Source organism: Ursus americanus, chromosome 15 (assembly GCF_024610735.1).
Source record: "Ursus americanus isolate L20-20 chromosome 15, mUrsAme1.1.p, whole genome shotgun sequence".
Classification (NCBI taxonomy): Eukaryota; Metazoa; Chordata; class Mammalia; order Carnivora; family Ursidae; genus Ursus; species Ursus americanus.
Window position 1 is genome coordinate 21,614,911 of NC_142141.1, and position 19,009 is coordinate 21,633,919.

The following is a 19,009-nucleotide window of genomic DNA, read 5'->3' on the forward strand; positions in this document are numbered from 1 at the left end:
TTTTTTGGGTGGCATTTCTAAATTTAAGTTTTCCCTGGGCACAAGGGAGCTGACTTGACAATATGGATCCCATTACTTGCAAACCATGCCATTCTCTGTTATATCAACACCTTCCATGTTGATAGAAGTAACAGTGGTAAAGAATGAAAACAGAATTGGCCTACAAATTTTGAAGGTTAGTGGATTAATAAGATAGATTGCTCTTTATTGCTGTTTGTTTTTCACTCTTAATCAGTGTCTTCACATAAAAAAAAAAAAGAAAGAAAGAAAAGCTTTCTTCTCTTTCTCACTGAATGTTCCATCAGCTCGTAACATCCTGAGCTGTCACTTAGTACCTCCTAGTAACATATAATAAGCCCCCGCTGATGCTGTTGAGCTATAAGTTCCTTGAAGTCAGAGACAATGTGACATGAATAAGAACCAGCTCTGCAGGTCTGTCTCTCTTTGTGCTAAGTCCTGGAGGCAGTACTCTGCAGTGTAGGGTCAGCAAATGCATGACACGCATACTCCCCTCTTCCGCACCCAAGGCAGACATCACTAATTGATCATGGCATTCCTTCCAGTTTAGCCCAGTCAAGGCCTCAGAGTCCTCATCATCAGCATGCTTGGAAGTCACTACCAATTTATCAGAATTGACAGGCCTGATAAAACCTATTTTCTGGCCTAGGCTTAATGGTTAAAAGCAAGGGCTTTGGAACTGGACTGACCTGAATTCAAGTCCCAACACTTAACACTTACTTGCTATGTGACTCAGAGGACAGGTGTCCAAGTGCCCTAAATCTCAGTTTTGTCCATTGTCAAGTCACTGTTCTTCCCATTCTTCAGAGGCCTAAATTTAGGCATTTCCTCCTCTGAGAAACCTCTACTCACATAAAGCTGAGGGTAGCTGCCTCACTAGGTCTCAGAAAACACCCTGAACTTACTCTTCCATGGTCCTTCTCGCCGGGACAGTGATGCACCCCTTCCTTCTAATAACCCCCATTGGTGAGTGAGCTACTCAAGGATGGTTACATTTCACAGTTGTATTTTCAGAGCCTATCAAAGTCCTGATACAGTAAACAGCGAAAAATAGGCGGTACCATTAACGTATAAAAAATCACTTAAAAGAGTGCTAATATGACAAATGCTCAACAGACATTAGCTCTTTCCGTATTTATTGCTATGTTCCATAACTGTGAGGCTCAGGGAAGACCCCTTAGCATGGAGCTAGCTTTTACATATGAATGGTTTAATTTTAGATCCAGTTGCTCTTCAGCTGCCAAGGGTACCAAAGGTATCTATACTTTCTGCACCTTGAGAGAGTTGCATTCCTTGAAACAGGGCCATGTCTTTGTCTCCAGTCCCATAAAACCTAACATAGTGGTATGGCTTGAGAATCTGCAGTTCTATCATGTTCCCTGATGATGCTTTTGCTGCTGGTCTTGGACCATCCTTTGAGAATCACTGACTAATGGAAGAAAGGAGATAAAAGAGGAACACTCTTGCCTAGAGAAGAAACTTTAAGTTCTATTTGTCTGCTCCAAGAATGGCAATGATCTCCATTTGAATCCTGCAAGCTGTATTTGCAACCAATTCTCATTAAAGTCAAGGAAATTTACACATAAGTATCAGCTGCAGGACCCTGCTGAAAGATGAAAAAGCAGGGTTTCTAAATTTTGCTGATGGAGCCTGCAATTTTCCCCCTTTCTCAGTTGACAACTAGCGAAATGACTTGATACTTTAATATCTCACAGTTAATATCATAAGTTTGCAAGATACTTTATATTTTTTTCAGAGTGTTTTCATCCATATTATCACATTTGATTCTTATAATAACTGCTTTAGTGAAGAGGCAGGCAGAAATTAGCATCTGTCTTTGAATGACAAGGCAGAGTAAACCAGGACCCAGAATCCTCAATTCTTTGCCAGGTCCCTTTTCCATGATACCACATAGTCTCTGATGCAAGTGTCAGTTCTGCCTTTGAGCTCCCTTCATGTACTAAACCTTAATTTATTTCCAATTGCTACAGATGCTTTGAGTTAGAAGACATCATCAGGAGACATACTCATCAGAAGGTTCTTAGACATTTGGGGATACAGATTTCATTGACAGCCTCAGGAAAGCTTTGAACTCTTCTAATACAATGCAGATGTGTAAATACAATACAATTTACATATAGCTTCAGGTTGTACATGGACCTATTAAGTCCACGGCCACCATGTTTCATGACTGCAAGAGGAACCATTCCCAGTGAATGAACTGTGGCCCTGTAGAGATCATCCACAAGCCATGGAAGAAGAGCAAAGGCCATATATCCAATTTTGGTTGGTTGGTTTTTATGATTTTTTAACAGATGAAAAACTGAGATTCAAGAACTTAAGCACTTTGTTTTAGGTACCAGAGCCAAATAAAGGCAGAAGTAAAGTGGGAAGCAGAACTTCCAGAAGGCAATGTGGTACTGTGGAAGGGAATTGGCCTTGGAGTCAGAGAAGTTTTCATTCTCAGCTTATACTATTTACTGGCTGTCAGACCTTACTTAACCCCTCCAAGATTCAATTTCCCCATTTTACTCATAGGAATCAGGAAAGCAAATAATGTCTAAAAGCTGTATTCTGAAAGGGAGCTTCTAGTCTATGGATTAAATGAAAGACAATCTGTCAAGTGCTAACACTGGCTGTGGCACCCAGTAAACACAAATTCCCTGGCTCCTGAACCATTTTCTCAACTCAAGTTCATATGTAACAACTGGCTAAATTTTCCTTTCTCTCAGGACAGGTAGGTTATATGCCTGGTTGACCAGAGACCATACACACTCAGGTCCTCTGGATCATATAAATCTATAGACGGTATCATTACTTACGACTATGCTCACATGATCTGATATTCCTATAAGTGCTTATGCCATAGCCCCGTGAAGAATCCCACAGACATTCGTCCCTTAACCATGGGTACAAAAATAGAAAAGAAAAATCTCACCAAAGAGGAAGAAAGCCCAGACTTGGTAGTGTCTGGTTCTCCCAACATTTTTCAATGCTTAGCCTGTATAATTAATTCTTCCCACTGCAAAGGAATCATATTATACCTCCTAATCTACACAGAGTAATGACTTTCACCCTAATTTTTCATTGTGTATTTGCATCTAATTCACATTTAAAGTTAAGCAGAATTTATAGGTCACTTCACTGTATATACTTCATTGTGGATTACACATTAAAAAACAAGATCCTTGTTTTAGCCGTTAATGAACCCTAGAATGCCAGGAGTAAAAACACCCATAAAGGCTTCATCTAATCCCTTCCCTCATAGGCAAGAAGAGGATGCTCTGGGAGGGGGAAATGGTGTCCTCAAGGTCAAACAGTGAGGGTGTAACAAAAGAACCAATACCTGAACTTACATTTCTTGACTCCAAATTCAGTATTCTCACCATATTTTTCCTAGCCTGGCTCAGATTTTAAGAGGTCAGAAGGCCTAGGAGTTATAGCATTTCCTACTCTTCATTGTCTTCTGTTTCATTATATTTCTCCTACAATAAATTTGGTGGACAGTAGGATAAACATACACATTCCCTTTCCATTTTAAATGAATGGTTGGCCCTCATTCTGCCTGCTGCTTTTATAAGGCTCCCATTATGATTACCCTCACCAATACATTCCATATTATATGGGCAGTAATCCATCTCTCCCCACAGTACCAGCGGCTTTGTCACTGCCTGCTTATAGAGGATGTCCTTCCCCAGGGAAAATACCCTAAATCAGCCTTTTGGAATAAGTAAGATCTTCCTCAACTCTAAATGACTGGCTTGACGGAATAAAATAACCAAAGAGTTCAAATGACTTAAGTACAAGGATGAATTTGGGGGTTCCTGATCTAGCTCAAGATCCAACTCTTTTTGTCTAATGTCCCATAGGGGCCATGGTCTCATCCCTGCAGAATCTCAGGAAAAATATGTACCTTTAATGAGATATTCCCTTTCATTAAATAAGTTAACAGTTAGGAGGGAAAACACTTTAACCAAAGTGCATTTCTGACCATAGTCCTATCAAGCTGTTAAGACCTGCCTCTGGCCTGAGTGAGGTCATGACTGTGTGTTTTCTAAGTCTGCACAGAGAGATGGCTGTGTGAACTTTATGAGGTCATTATTCTGAAATGTCTCTATTACTAGCATTGTCAGGAAATGGTATCTTGGAGAAAGTAGTAAACACATTTATCTTGTGAGTGACTAAATAATTTTAAATGTTTTGAAGAAAAAAAACTTCCTACTAGGTTCTACACATGCCCCTGTTTTTGTAAAAAGAGATTCATATACAGAACATCACCTTGGCTGATGTGGTAGTATTGCACATGATAAGTATTTTCAGAGCTAAGTGCTGTATTTTATTTTATTTTTAAAGATTTTATTTATTTATTCGACAGAGACAGAGACAGCCAGCGAGAGAGGGAACACAAGCAGGGGGAGTGGGAGAGGAAGAAGCAGGCTCATAGCGGAGGAGCCTGATGTGGGGCTCGATCCCAGAACGCCGGGATCACACCCTGAGCCGAAGGCAGGCGCCTAACCGCTGTGCCACCCAGGCGCCCCTAAGTGCTGTATTTTATACTTTTAAAAAAATTCCCTTGGATTTTCTGGAATGGGATCTGGCACATAGTAGGCATAGGATAACTGGTTGCTGGTTAATAATTGTAAGCATTGGTGTATATGACAACTTATGGACTCCTGAGGTACTAGGGTGTTTTGTTTTTGTTTTGGTGTCCACACAGCTTCATACTTGGCAAATATGTAGTCTCCACTGGGTCCTCCCTCCTTGTCGGCTGTCACTGTTCCCTTTGTCAGCAGTCACTGCTCACTCCACACTCACCTGCTGCTTTTCTCATCTGATATCTGTTGTTAACAAGTCCAATGACCATGACCGTGAAATCACTCAACTCACACTTTTTTTTTATAATAATATTTTTTTATATGTTAGTCACCATACAGTACATCCCTGGTTTTTGATGTAAAGTTCTATGATTCATTAGTTGTGTATAACACCCAGTGCACCATGCAATACATGCCCTCCTTACCACCCAGTCTATCCCATTCCCCCACCCCCACCCGAAGCCCTCAGTTTGTTTCTCAGAGTCCATAGTCTCTCATGCTTCATCCCCCCTTCTGATTACTCAACTCACACTTACACAGTTTTATAGTCAACATGCATTTGCCCGCAGGATGCAAGAGTGATGGATTCTTTCATCTGGCTTAGAAAACTTTTTATTCCACATTTATATATTAAAAGTCTTCCAAAATTGTAAGGTTGTTTAAAGTCTGAAAGCTGGTTAAATGTGGATGTACATAGGATAAAGGGCACTCTATCTCCATAGGTTGTAATACTCTTAATTAGAAAGTTTAAACCCTAGATTCCATCTATCACACTCTCTATCCCAGCCCCACAGAGATTTCTAGTCCATCCACTTACACTCTTGCTAAAGTAACAAAATTTTAAGCCAAATTGCTAACCAAACAGGTTATCTCTGGGGAAAAAAAAATTCAATACACAAGAAACCACATAATCCTGTTATTTTCTAGTTGTTACTATACCTACCCCACACATATCCAGAGTTTTGATAGTCAAAATAGGATGTGGGCATTCTAAGTGGAAGAAAACAGCTTGAGGAAAATCGGAGCGGCCAAAGACATAGTATGCATGTGACCTTTTGGGGGGGGGGCAGGTGGCGCCACCAGCTGTTTAGGGTAATAGGAGCATATAGTGTATCAAAAGGACTTAAGGAAAAAAAAAAAAAAGAAAGAAAGGAGGGTAAACTCAAATAATAGATATAAAGAGAAGGATAAGCAAGTTTAATTGGTTGTGGAGACCCACCATAGGAGCTAGATGAGGGAATGGCCTACTCTGAAGTATTCTTTAGTTGGCTAATTCTGTAAGATCTTACAGATTGAAAGGAGGTGGCTCAGTGAAGAGCAAAGGCAAGGAGAACAATTAGGGGATCGTGCATACCAGCATACCCACTCTTCCTAATTCCAGTCACAAGGACCAAATACCATCTTTTCACATTTCCACTGAGGGAATCTTAGAAAAAACTAGATGACCAGACACAGAGCCAAAATTGATGTCATACTCCAGAAAAAGAAGATGGCTAATAACATACCACTCTTTCCCCGAGAGAGTAAGAGTCAGCAGCCCATATTCCCGAGGACCAAATGACTTATTTATCTACTTACTGAGAACAAAATGGCAGCCACCTTACAGAGCCCTCACTGTATATTTAATGGAAAAGACACATACATTGGACTTAGAAACACACTGAACTCTTCATTTGGACATTTAACCCTTAAAAACAGGAATGGAGTGTGATTTTACTAGCTCTCTAATTTTCTGAATATTTGATTGCTTGGCTCAGAGGAATCTTTCTTTCTGAACTAAATATCTACAGCATTTCTCACCCTATCAGGGGAATCGTCTTTATATCCAAGGGCAGGAAATTTCTTCGTATCTCTATGCTTTTACTCAGAAGTGTCCTTCTGTCTGAAATGCTTTACTCTCCCAAGTTTCCCTAATGATAATGCTAGAAGACAAGAAGAATACTAGAAGACAGGAGCAGCATGGCCATATAAACATCTGAGTACTTACAAAGAACAGAGCCCTCTGCTGAGTACCTAATGTATTACCTCATTTCAAATTCCCAACATTCCAATTTGTGTCATCTCAAAGGTATAGATGAAAATGCTGATGCAGAGAGAAAAATAACTTGCTTAGGTTCACATAGTCCAAACTTTCAGAGCTAGGAAACTTAATAATCGCATGACCCTCAACTCAAATTTTTTTTTCATTACTAAATGATATTTACATATTTAGAACAGTACTTCTCTAAAAATGAGTTGTAACCTGGAAGCTGGGGGAAGAAGGGACAGAGGGTTATTTGGAGGACCTGAAGTCCTAAGCTTTACCCAGTGGTATTGAGTGTTGCCTCAAAAGGCCGCCAGATCTGGGGAGCCTCCTTCAGAGGGGCTGAGAAATGTCCCACGCCAGATTCTGTCAGAAAGCAAACCCAGGAGTACTTGTGGGGCTTTTTGTTTGTTTGGTTGGTTTTTGTTTTTTGGGGGGTTAAGGGGGGGTTGGAATCTCTGAAAGATGTAATGCTAACACCAGACATGCTTTTTACCTTCTAAAAGAGGTTCCAAGAGTCTTTTGTTTGTCCTGCGGTAGCATTTCCACTGAGGTCAAGGCCAAGAAATACATCCTTAGTAGAAAGGCAGAACTCCTTATCAAGTTTAACAGTCTCCTTGGCTACCAAATGGCCGACCTCTTCTGTTGATTGCTATCAAATATCTAACACCAACGTCTAAGTTGTCTTATTTGGACAGTTTATGCCCTCCAGTACAGAGTCTATCAAAGTCTCAGGCCTGTAGCATTTTCTCTTCTGGTGTGCTCTTAGTTCCAGGTACTTGACACCATCCTCTGAAAATTCTTTAATGACATATTTCGCAACCATCAGAATATCCTCAGGGCTAGCAGCAAGCTGATGAATAATTTGAAATATCAGGAAGCATTCTTCTAATGTTCTTTTCCTTCCCTTGTCATTGGTAGTCATCTGATCATGGATTTTAAGACCTGGCTTTCTGGCTGTTTCTTTCTTCATGGTGTTAGAACCAATGAGTCCACTCAAGTGGGCATGGAGTTCCAATTTAGGTAATTCTGAGTAAAAGGTTGTCTTCCTTGGCTGTTGTTCTTTCTTCATCATGATTTAGCAAAATAAGTTATCCCAAACTTTTTATTCTTTGTATAAACAATACAATGTATTTCAATCAGTAAGTGTTGTGGTTTTGAATTTCCTTCAGATTGCTTTACTTCCCAATTTGGATACAGTTAGCCATATATGTAGCTCTGGGCTCAGCTTTACCACCACGATGGACCCCTGCTCTTGAGTCTCTCCTGCAGAGCCACGAGCACGGTGTAGGTGCAGTATGGAGCAACACGAACAACAGCATCCTCAGCAAGAGTTTCCTGGCTGCGACGTTAATTCTGGGACCACATGTGGCCCTCCACTCATCCACCAGGGTTATTACATCGACTCCAGCACTGTGTGGCACTGCCTGCGTGTCCTCCCCGACTTTTCCAAAGTCCTTTGCCCTTAAGCTCCATTTAGTGCTTAAGAATGTACTCCTCCTTTGAATGCTGCTGTATATTACTTGGATTCATATAATGGCAATTTCTATTTAAAATTCATTCATTCCATAAATTGTTATTAAATGATATACACTATATGCCAGGCACTGTGTAGATCCTGGGAAGATGAACTGCTATCGTGGAGGAACTCAAAGACTAATAGGTAGGAAACATAAGTGATCAGAATGTGGGGTAAGAAGAATTATGATCAGGACTCTGGAAGGGTTCCAATGGGAGCAGAAAAGAGGGACTAGCTAACCCAGTTGTAAGTGATTGAGAAGTCTTCTGGGGGAAGTGTCAATGAATCTGGGACCTAAACAATAAATAGGATTGTGGCGGGTGAAGAACGGAAATATCTCAGACCTAGGTAAGCAGCATTTGCAAACTCTTTAGTCTCATCATGCCTCTTACACATAGATGGTGATCTCGAAATAATGGGATGAGTACATTTGGCATGGCTGATTCCAGGGTCAAACAGACTTGAGTTCAAATCCTGATTCCACAAGTTCCTGATTTTGTGACCTTGGGAAAGGAATTAGCATCTCTAACTCTCAGTTTCTATATCTGGAAATGGAGAGTAGTAGTAGTGCCATCACTTAAGGTTGTTACAAGTATGAAAATGACCTAATGATATAGAAAGGGATATACCATAGCAGCTACACAAAGCAAATTCCCAATGATGGTAGTAGTGCTTGATAGTGATAATTGTTACTAGGTCCATCTAGATTATGACCTCTCTGTGAATAGGAATCTGACTTACTTTTCTTTGAGTTTCTCATTGTGCCTTGAATTTCACAGCCTTAATAACCAGTATTCAGTAAGTTCCTGCTGACAGATTTGTTTGTGTGCATTTTTCATTAATTCAATAAACAAATATTTATTGCACACTTACTATGTGCCTGGCTCTGTCCATCATGCTGTGGACACAAGAGTAAACAAAGCACATTCGTTCCTAGAAATTTCATCCTAAAATTCTGATCAGTACTTTCATAACATTGATGGTTACTTAAACTTTGAAATCAGGTTTGGAAAATACCATCCAAAGCATAAGAATTACCTGACTTGTTAGTGATAATAACTGTAATTCCACTTGATGTTTCTGGAGAACCTGATTCCTTATCTTAAGAACTCTTCAACCAATTTAGTGTTTTTCCACCTGCTATGGGGTCCTGCCTGAATCTAAAATGATGATTTTCACTTCACTCCACAATCCACATCATAGGTTCTCCCTCCCACCCCAGGTCCTTGACAACAACAGACCAATTTGTTAATTTGCTTCTCTTTCTCTTTCTTTTACTGCATTCTTCCTACCTGAGAGACTGTTGGCCTGCATAGAGAGAGGAGTGGATTATCAATCAAACAACTTAAGTTTTAACCTTGGTTTTGCAACTAACTAATTTTGAAATATTTTTCATTTATTCTTTCAATGACTATTAATGGAGTGCTTAATAGGGGCACAGCATGTCCTGGTTGAGGTTTCAGGTGTTGGAATCAGAATGTCTGAGTTAGAAACTTGCTCTGCTACTTTTCAGCCATATAATCATGGGTGAGTGACTTGACCACTCAGTTTTCTGATCAGCAAAATGGGGATAATAATCATATCTACCTCATAGGATAGTTATAAGTATTAAATATACATAGAATACCTGTAAAAATCTTAGAACAGTGTGCCTGAAACTAGTAATTTCTCAATGTTAGATGCTATTGCTTTACTGTTGATATTTGTTGTTACTCTCAGAAGTCAGGCACTGTATATGGTTCTGAGGAAATAACGTGTGGGGGGGGACAAGGTGTTTGTCCTTAGAGATCTTGCTTCTGTTAAGTGAAGGGACATTAAACAACTAGACACTAACATAAATACATAGTTACAAGTTATGATGAACACCATGAAGGAAATGAACAGGGTATGGTGTGTGGTCTAAGGAGTACCATGTATTTTTTTTTGAAGATTTATTTATTTGAGAGAGAGCAAGAGTGAGAGTGCACGAGGCAGGGGGGAGAGGTAGAGGGAGAGGGAGAAGCAGACTCCCCGCTGAGCAGGGAGCCGGATGCAGGGCTTGATCCCAGGGCCCCAGGATCATGACCTGAGCCACAGGCAGACGATTAACTGACTGAGCCACCCAGGCACCCCTAAGGAGTACCATTTAGTATGAGACTTAAAGAATAAACAGGAGGTCAAGTGGTGATGAAGGGGTATATATACGTGAAGGACTATCCAGGAAGAGAGAAAGGCATGTGTAAAGGACCAAAGACAGGGACTGAAGGGCCTTTGTGGTTACCTGTGGACACTGAGGAGAAGAGGAGGCTGAGGTAGTGGGCAGGGTCCGAGCCATGCGGTGGAGTTTTAAGAGTTTTCCTAAGGGCAAAGGAAAGCTACCGATGGCACTTGGTTGCCCTCTGGCACACTGACTTCCCAAAACTAAAGTGAAAGGATTATTTGCTCTCAAGCCCCTTTAACACTGAAGAATATAAGATTCTGTGATGCCTAACAACAACAACAACAACAACAACAACAACAAGGTGATTTCTGGGAAAAAGCAGAGAAAAAACCAAGAAGTAGAGGTAGGAAAGGAAAGAAAGAGGGAGATAGGGAGGTAAGAAATAAGGAAAGAAGCAGCTGACTAAAACTTCAGTGCAGACATAAAGTCTGGAAATGAAATGTTAAATGCTCAGTGTAGAGTTACAGACTCAGTACCTATTACGTTCATGTGTGTGTAGGTGTGTTTGACTTGTGCATGTATGTGTATGTTCACTGATTTGGCAGGAACCCAAACTGGGGGGAGCCTTTCCATGGAAGACAAATAAGTCTAGTAGGCTGGAAGCAGAGAAGGGGAAAAATGCCATGTCAATCATCTTGGTTAAATGCGTGATTACTGGATATAAAGATGCATGTGGAACAGCTCCTGCTGGAAAGCCGGTGTCCAGGAATTGAAATGCCTGCTGAGGCATGGTTCAGCGGCTCCTTTCAGGAGCGGCTCAGTGGAAATCAAACAGAATTACATTAGGAAAGGACTGGCTGAGAAAGTACTCTCTGGAACAGAAAATTTGATTGGGAGAGGAAAAGAAAAAGGAGTTTAGTCCAAAAAGAAGGACTGACTCCAAGAATGCTAATTTGTTCAAGCCTTCCAGAGCCCGGAGGACCTTGAGCACTTCTTGCCTTAATATTCAGATGTGGTGTTGAAAACAGTATGCAAGGCAGTGAAAAGCAAAAAGAAATAAGTGTTCTTTGGGCCCTGATTTCTACTTTCCAGCTGAGTAAGGGTATAATTTAAAGATTTATGAAGGGGAAGCACACTGGTCCAATTCTACAAACACTTTATAATGGTAATACTGCCTTGGATGCTCAGAACTTGCAACTGATACAGGCACATATAGTCATGTATCATATAAACCTTGCAGAAAATGCTGGCAAGAATACTGGTTGAGTTACCTCAGTGCAATGAGAAGTACAAGAAGCCCCGTATGGTTTATGAAAAGTTCTTTTCTGGTAAGGAAATAGCCACTAGCAATAGGTCTTATTACCTTAACTGCTTCCTGATTTGCCAATGGTTCAGTTAGCATATGCCTGATTTGAGTTAATAACAGCCATTTAATAGAAATTTACAATATGTTTTAGGTACTTACAGCACATCATCCCACTGAATCTTCACAGTGCATTCCGAGCTAGTCTAACATTCCCATTTTATACACAAGGAAACAGGCTCAGAGAGGCTAAGGAACATGTACAAGGATACAAGTTGCTGGAATTGCTATGCAGGTTCATGTTCCATTTGGGCCCCTATTTTCTTATCCATAAAATGAAGCTGGTTAATACCCCTTCAGATTCTCATGTTCCCAAAGCTCCCCCATGAAGACTGCAGATTCGGCAGACTCACTGGTGTTTCTATTTTGTGTGCTTTCACATCATGGGGCACTCTCTCCCCATGCATTCTCAGCACTCCAGTGCACTCAAGGATTTTTGCCTATCACAACTTGTAGGAATCATTCATACCTAACTTAGGTGAAAATTGCAGATAAGAGCAATAATTCCTTACTTTTCTGCATCTGGTGGTCAAGGACTCCCACACACTCCCATTTCAGCTCATCCCAACATCACAGGGAGGCAGACAAGGAAAGCATTCTCCCTAGTTTACAGATGAGAAACTAAGACTCAGACAGGGTGAGTGACTCCACCAAGGTCAAGGTCAAACAATGAGTTAAAAGCAGAGTCATGATTACAGGCTCGCATCTTTTGAGATCCGGTCTGGCATCTCTTCTGGAAAAGCACACTGCTTCCCTCAGTTACAGGCTCCGCGGCCCAGCAGGAAGCAAAAATGAACAAATGGGCAGATGAGAAAACACTGTTCCCCCTGCCAATGCTCACACAGCTTCAGCCAAACTTTGTCAAGTGAAAAGCAGGTCCAGATCTTTCTATTTTTCTTTTTTAAAGAATCTAAGGATCGGAATTTTTATGGGCAATCCTATGATTTTTTAAAAGCTACCTAACGTTTTTATTTTAAATCTCTGTGAGACCCATCACACATCTGTAAGTTGGAGTCACCACTGGGTAATCAGTTTTCCACCTCTGCCTTACACTGAAGAAATGATAGAGAATTTGATTATGGTTGCAGAGATGTCTAGCTGAAAGCCCTTTTAGCCATAGGAATGCCCACTGCTTGGGAGAGCCAAACCCCAATCAATCAAATCCCAAAAACAGTGGAGATTTTGAGTCCTAAGCAAAGGAAGGTCAGACAGAGATATTCCAAACCCCCAATATAACGCCCTCATCTAACCAAGAAAGAAAAAGTCTCATGAAGATAGCTTGTTTAGAACTTGAAATGAAAGAGTGCAGAACAGAGATAAGAAACCACGGCTCTGAGAGACGTAATATAAACATGTTAAATAATGTATATAATTACACTAATAAAAGCAAATTTAGTTATGAACAGCAGCTTTTATTTGAGTTCTTCCATGTGCCAGTCACTATTGTACGTACTTTTTATGCGGTACTTTTAAAAATCCTTACAACAACTCTTTGAGGTGAATGTCACTGTTATTTCCATTTTATAGATAGGGAAATCACAACACAGAGAAATGAAATAACTTGCCCAAGGTCACAACTTGCTGATATATCAAATTGGGATTAGAATGCAGGCAGCCCGGCTCTGGGGGCTACGCTCTCTACCACAGTTAGAGAAAGCACCTTCTCCCTGAAGGCAGAGATTATTTTGCATAGAGTACAAATTTTTCACTGAGTTAGACTGAGTAAAGGATGGGAGTTCAATTTGTAAATAAAACCACACATTTCTAGTCTTCCATAGGGAACCTGGAAATCTTTGTAGGCTTTTCTTCGATGTCAGTGACACTCTTTTCTTTTTTTAAATATTTTATTTATCTGTCAGAGAGAGATTGAGAGCACAAGGAGGGGGAGTGGCAGGCAGACAGGGAGAAGGAGGCTTCCTGCAGAGCAAGGAGCTCAATGTGGCACTCGACCCCAGATCCTGGGATCATGACCTGATGCTTAGCCAACTGAGCCACCCAGGTGTCCCTGTCTTTCTCTTCTTATTTTATCTTATCTACTTATCTATGTTCTTTATGGATAATGATATACTATATGCTGGCTATCTGAACATAATAATAAAAAGATAATAAAATAAAGTGCCAGTGACACTCTTGATGAAGTCTGTTCTAAAACCTCTAGTCCCTGAGCAGATAGATTTCCTGATTGCTGACAGGGAGAGCTGAACATTCTACCTCATCTTTTGTGATTTTGTTTTCACCCTACTTTGCACCCTAGAGGGCATTAACACTCTTGATACTGCCAGCTGCTCTGGAAGCAGACGCCACACCCAAGGGAGATATAGACCATCTGTTTCTAATTCATCCTGTCTTCAGTCTTCCATTCAATACTCTCTTGGACTCACATCATGACTGTGGCTAGACACTAGCTCTCAGTGCAATCTGGCAGTCTGTCCTCTCAGGACAGCCCTGGGCCCATTAAGCATTCCAGATCTTTCAAATACATGGAGAGTAGAATGATCACCCTATAAGACCTTTAGGAGCTCCCCCCTCCTTTTTTTTTTAACCCCTAGCTTAATGTACCAATTATATAATGTCATATATAGAAGAAATAAGCCCAGGAAGGTCAAATAGTATCTTATTGGAATGTTATCTTCCACTGTGCTTTAGAAATGACTTAAGGAAAGAGTCTCAATCCCAAATGCCAACAGCGACTAGATTAATGTAAATGAAAAGTGACCCAGCTGGACACTATGGTGAGTGGGAGAACGCATGCCCCATCTAAAGGGGGGAAAAGCCATGGCTCAACTCCAGCCTATTATAGATATATCTGTTAATTTTTCAAGAGAAAGCACAGGACTTCCATTTGTGTTAATTGAGAGACTATGTAATTTGGACCAATGCTTCCAATGAGGGCAACTAGAAAAGCTGGACAAAATACTTAAAAATCTTCTTGAAGATGTAGATGAGCTAATAAGAAAGTGAAGAATTACAGAGCCAGGATCTAGGGCTGGAGGAAAGCCAGGCAGGTAAGCCTTGCGTTTGGAACAACTTTTTCCCTAGAGACATTTACCAGTTCTAGAGAAAGCAGCTAAACTAAGAGGAGGCAGAAATAAGAAGCTGGAGTTTAGAGTTCAGGACCAAAAAGTGGTGGCAGTGGAAAGAGACTGTGAAACAATCATTTTTGGTTGGGACCCAGAAGAGCTGTTCAACAAGAGAGTCAAAATGAACTGGAAACAGACAGTTGCTTGTAGGGACTGTAGTGTAGCTTCAAATCATCTCAATCTCTGGAACTGGATTAAAATGATAATGGATTGCTAGTATAAGAAGGCAAATATATATTGATTAGGGAAAAAGATAACATTACCCTAGTCCTCAAGTTATTTCTACAGAAAATTCTGCAAATATAATGTCCAGCACACAATAAAAAAATAATTAGGTATACCAGAAGATAAAACAACATAAATAAAAATTAACAGAAAAGAGAAAATAGGGACAGATCCATAGGGACTCAGGATATTAGAGTAAACAGACATATATTTTATAATCAACCATGCTTACTATCTTTTTGGAGATAAAATACAAGATTAATAATTTCAGCAGACTACCGGAAAAGATGTAAAATAATCAAGAGGAAATTCCAAATTTGAAAAGGACAGAGACTGACATCAATAATTTAATACACATAATGACATTGGATGCATCTTAAAAGAGAATTTGTAAACTTCAAAATATATCAAAAGAAAATGACAGGACTAAAGCATAGAAAGAGAAAATGATGAAAAATACAGAAAATAGCATGAAAGATACAGTGGCTAGAGTGACAAACCCTAACATACATGTAAACAGAACGTCATCAGGAGAAAACTACAAGGAAGATATAGAAATAATGTCTGGGGGCGCCTGGGTGGCACAGTGGCTGGGCGTCTGCCTTCGGCTCAGGGCGTGATCCCGGCATTATGGGATCGAGCCCCACATCAGGCTCCTCCGCTATGAGCCTGCTTCTTCCTCTCCCACTCCCCCTGCTTGTGTTCCCTCTCTCGCTGGCTGTCTCTATCTCTGTTGAATAAATAAATAAAATCTTAAAAAAAAAAAAAATAATGTCTGAAGGGCCATTGGCAAGAGCTTTCCACTTGATAAAAGACATCAAGACAAAATCAAAAGGCCCACCCAATGTACCCAAAGCCTGTTAATTAAAAGAAATCACACTTAGGTACAATACAGTAAAAATTTTGAAAATCAGAGACAGAGACTCTTAAAAGCATCCATAGTGAAGGAGGGGTGGGAGACAGATTACTGTGAAACAATCAACAATCTGACTCTTCCCAAGAAACACCTGAATTATATCTTTAAAACGCCAAAAGAAAATAACTACAAATATAGACTATAGCTAACATAAACTTTTTTCAAGAGAGAATGTGAAAAAAGACATTTTCATACAAATAAAAGGAAAAATATTTCTCAACAACAGACTCACGCTAGTGGAAATACTAAAAGATATTATTCATGGAGAATGAAAATTATTATAGATGAAAACTTAGAGATACAGAATGGAATAAAAAGTAAAAATTATAAATATATGGATAAGTATAAATAAATTCAGACTGAATAGAATGGCAACAATAATACATTATGGAGTTTAAAAGTACAAAAAATATGCAGCAATGATGGCATGCACATTGGGAGGAAAATAAATAAAGCTAAAATGTTCTAAGGTCTTTGCACTCTCTGGGAGGTATGTATAAGTGCCAATACACAATAACTTAACTTATGTGATAAGAAAGAATGTTGCAAGTTCTAATGTAACCACAAGAATATTTAAAGGGTATCTAATTCCCAAGTTAATAGAGGAGTAAAAAGTGAAAAAATTTTAAAAATCAGTAAATCTGAAAGAAGGCAAGAAATGAATGGTTCAGTTAAACCTATCTTTAGAGGGGAATCTATGGTTTTAAAATGCATGTATTAGGAAATAAGAAAAGCTGTAAAAAGTAATCAGTAGCTAAGTATCCATTTCAAGAAGTTAGAAAAAACCCTGTGAACTAAACACAAGAAAGAATGAAAAAAAAGTAGAACAAAGTCAAAACCAACCCCGAAAGAATCTTAGAGAAAGTATGAGAGTGAGCAAGTTAGGTCAGTAATATAAAAGGTAACATCACTACAAATCCAACAGACATGAAAGAAAGAATATTATGAGCAAATCTGTGACAAGATATTTGAAAATACGACAAGTTCCTAACATAAATTACCAAAATTGCCACAAGAAGAATAACTTAATTCACTAGGGTTGCAACTATTGAAGACATTTTTTAAAGCTTTACACAAGACAACTCTGGGCCCAGGTTACCTCACTTCTGAGTTCTATAAAATACTTAAAGAATAAATAACACCTACCTTACACAAATGCTTTGAGAAACTGGGAAAAGGGAGTTTTCTGAGGTCAGTATAACCTTGATACCAGATCAAACAATGACATTGTAAGAAAAGAAAATTATAAGCACTTCATTTCATAATCAAGATGAAAATCTTTTTTTTTCAAGTTTTTATTTAAATTCCAGTTAGTTAAAATACAGTGTGATATTAGTTTCAGGTGTATAATATAGTGATTCAGCACTTCCATACATCACTCAGTGCTTATCACAAGTGTCCTCCTTAACCCTCATCACCTATTTCATCCATGCCCCCACCCCCTCCCCTCTGGTAACCATCAGTTTGTTCTCTATAGTTTAGAGTCTATTTCTTGGTTTGCCTCTCTCTCTCTTTTTTCTCTTTGCTCATTTGTTTTGCTTCTTAAATTCCACATATGAGTGAAATCATACGGTATTTATTTTACTCTGACTGACTTATTTCACTTAGCATAATATTCTCTAGTTCCATCCACATTGTTGCAAATCAAGATGAAAATTCTTAAAATATTAGTAAATAGGCTATAAGAGATAACAACATGACCAATTTGGCAAGGAAAAAATAATGCTGTCATTATTCACAGCTGACATGACTGTATTCATAGAAAACCCCAAAAGACTACAGGAAAACACTAGAATTGCTCAATGAACATAGCAAGGCCACTGGACATGAAATTAATATAAAAGAAATCAATCTATTTCAAAATGCCAGCAACAAACACTTATAATATTTTTAAAGATACTGTTTATAACATCAAAAAACAATACCTAGAAAATAAATCTAACAAAAGATGTGCAAGATCCCTATGCTAAAAACTACAAAACATTACTGAAAGAAATATAAGAAGATCTAAATAAATAGAGCAATATATTATGTTCCCGGATTGAGAGACTTGATGTTTAAAGACACCAATTCTCCTAAACTCATATGTAAGATAAATGCCAACCCAATTAAATGTCATCCCTCTAGTTTATTCATAATTCAACATGTTGATTCTAAAATTTATATAAAAATGTAAAGGCCTAATAACAGGTCCAAAACAATTTTGGAGAAAAGGTGGAAAGACTCGCTGTCCCTGGTATCAAGATAGGTAAAATCCAAGACCTAAGACACATAAACAGACCAGTGGAATAGAAAAGACCAGAAACAGAACCACATATACTTAGTCATTTCATTTATGACAAAGGAGCTACTTAAGTTCAGTGAAGAAAGAATGACCTTTTCAATAAATGATGCTATCAGTTGGATATCTATATGGAAAAATCGATTCTAGATCCCTATATCACACCACACACAAAAATCAATTCCAGGTGGATTGTTAATGTAAATGGGAAAACATAAAGCCACCAGAACGTAACACAGGGAAGTATCTCTATGACCTAAATGTAAGAAAAGTCTTCTCAAACAGGATATAAAACTATCTGTAAAAGAAAAAACAAACAAACATCTGATAAATTTAACTGCATTAAAATGAACAATTTTTGGTCTATGGATCAGGAGATACTGTCAAGAGAGTGAAAATATAAGCTAAAGAAAGGAAGATATTTGTAATATAAATACTTGACCAAGGACTTAGGTCTAGAACACTGAGAAACCGATAAGAAAAACACAGATAACCTAGAAGGAAAATGGACAAAAGGCATGAACTATTATTGCTTTCAAAAGCATATCAACATTTCAGTAAACATATGAAATGAAGCTAAACCTCACAAATAATCTTGAGAAAAACAAATTAAAATCACAATGAGTTATCACTACACCCCCACCACAAGGGCTAAAATTAAAATAATTGACAATCCCAAGCATTTGAGAGAATTTGGAGCAATGAGAACTGTCACATACTGATGGTGGGAGTGTAAATTGGTACAGCCACTTTGGAAACTATTTGGCAGTATCTATTAAAACTGAACATTCTCATACCCTTCCTAGGTTTACATCCAACAGAAATACGTGCACATGTGCACCAAGAGAC

General features: G+C 39.0%; 1 protein-coding gene and 1 pseudogene across 2 annotated transcripts in view; both read right to left on the reverse strand.

The window, feature by feature from the left end:
* Positions 1–19,009, reverse strand: part of GRIA1 (glutamate ionotropic receptor AMPA type subunit 1) — a 293,835-nt gene that overhangs the window by 163,981 nt on the left and 110,845 nt on the right. The gene's annotated exons all lie outside the window — the stretch shown is intronic.
* Positions 6,886–7,711, reverse strand: LOC123788518 (N6-Methyl-AMP deaminase-like; annotated as a pseudogene).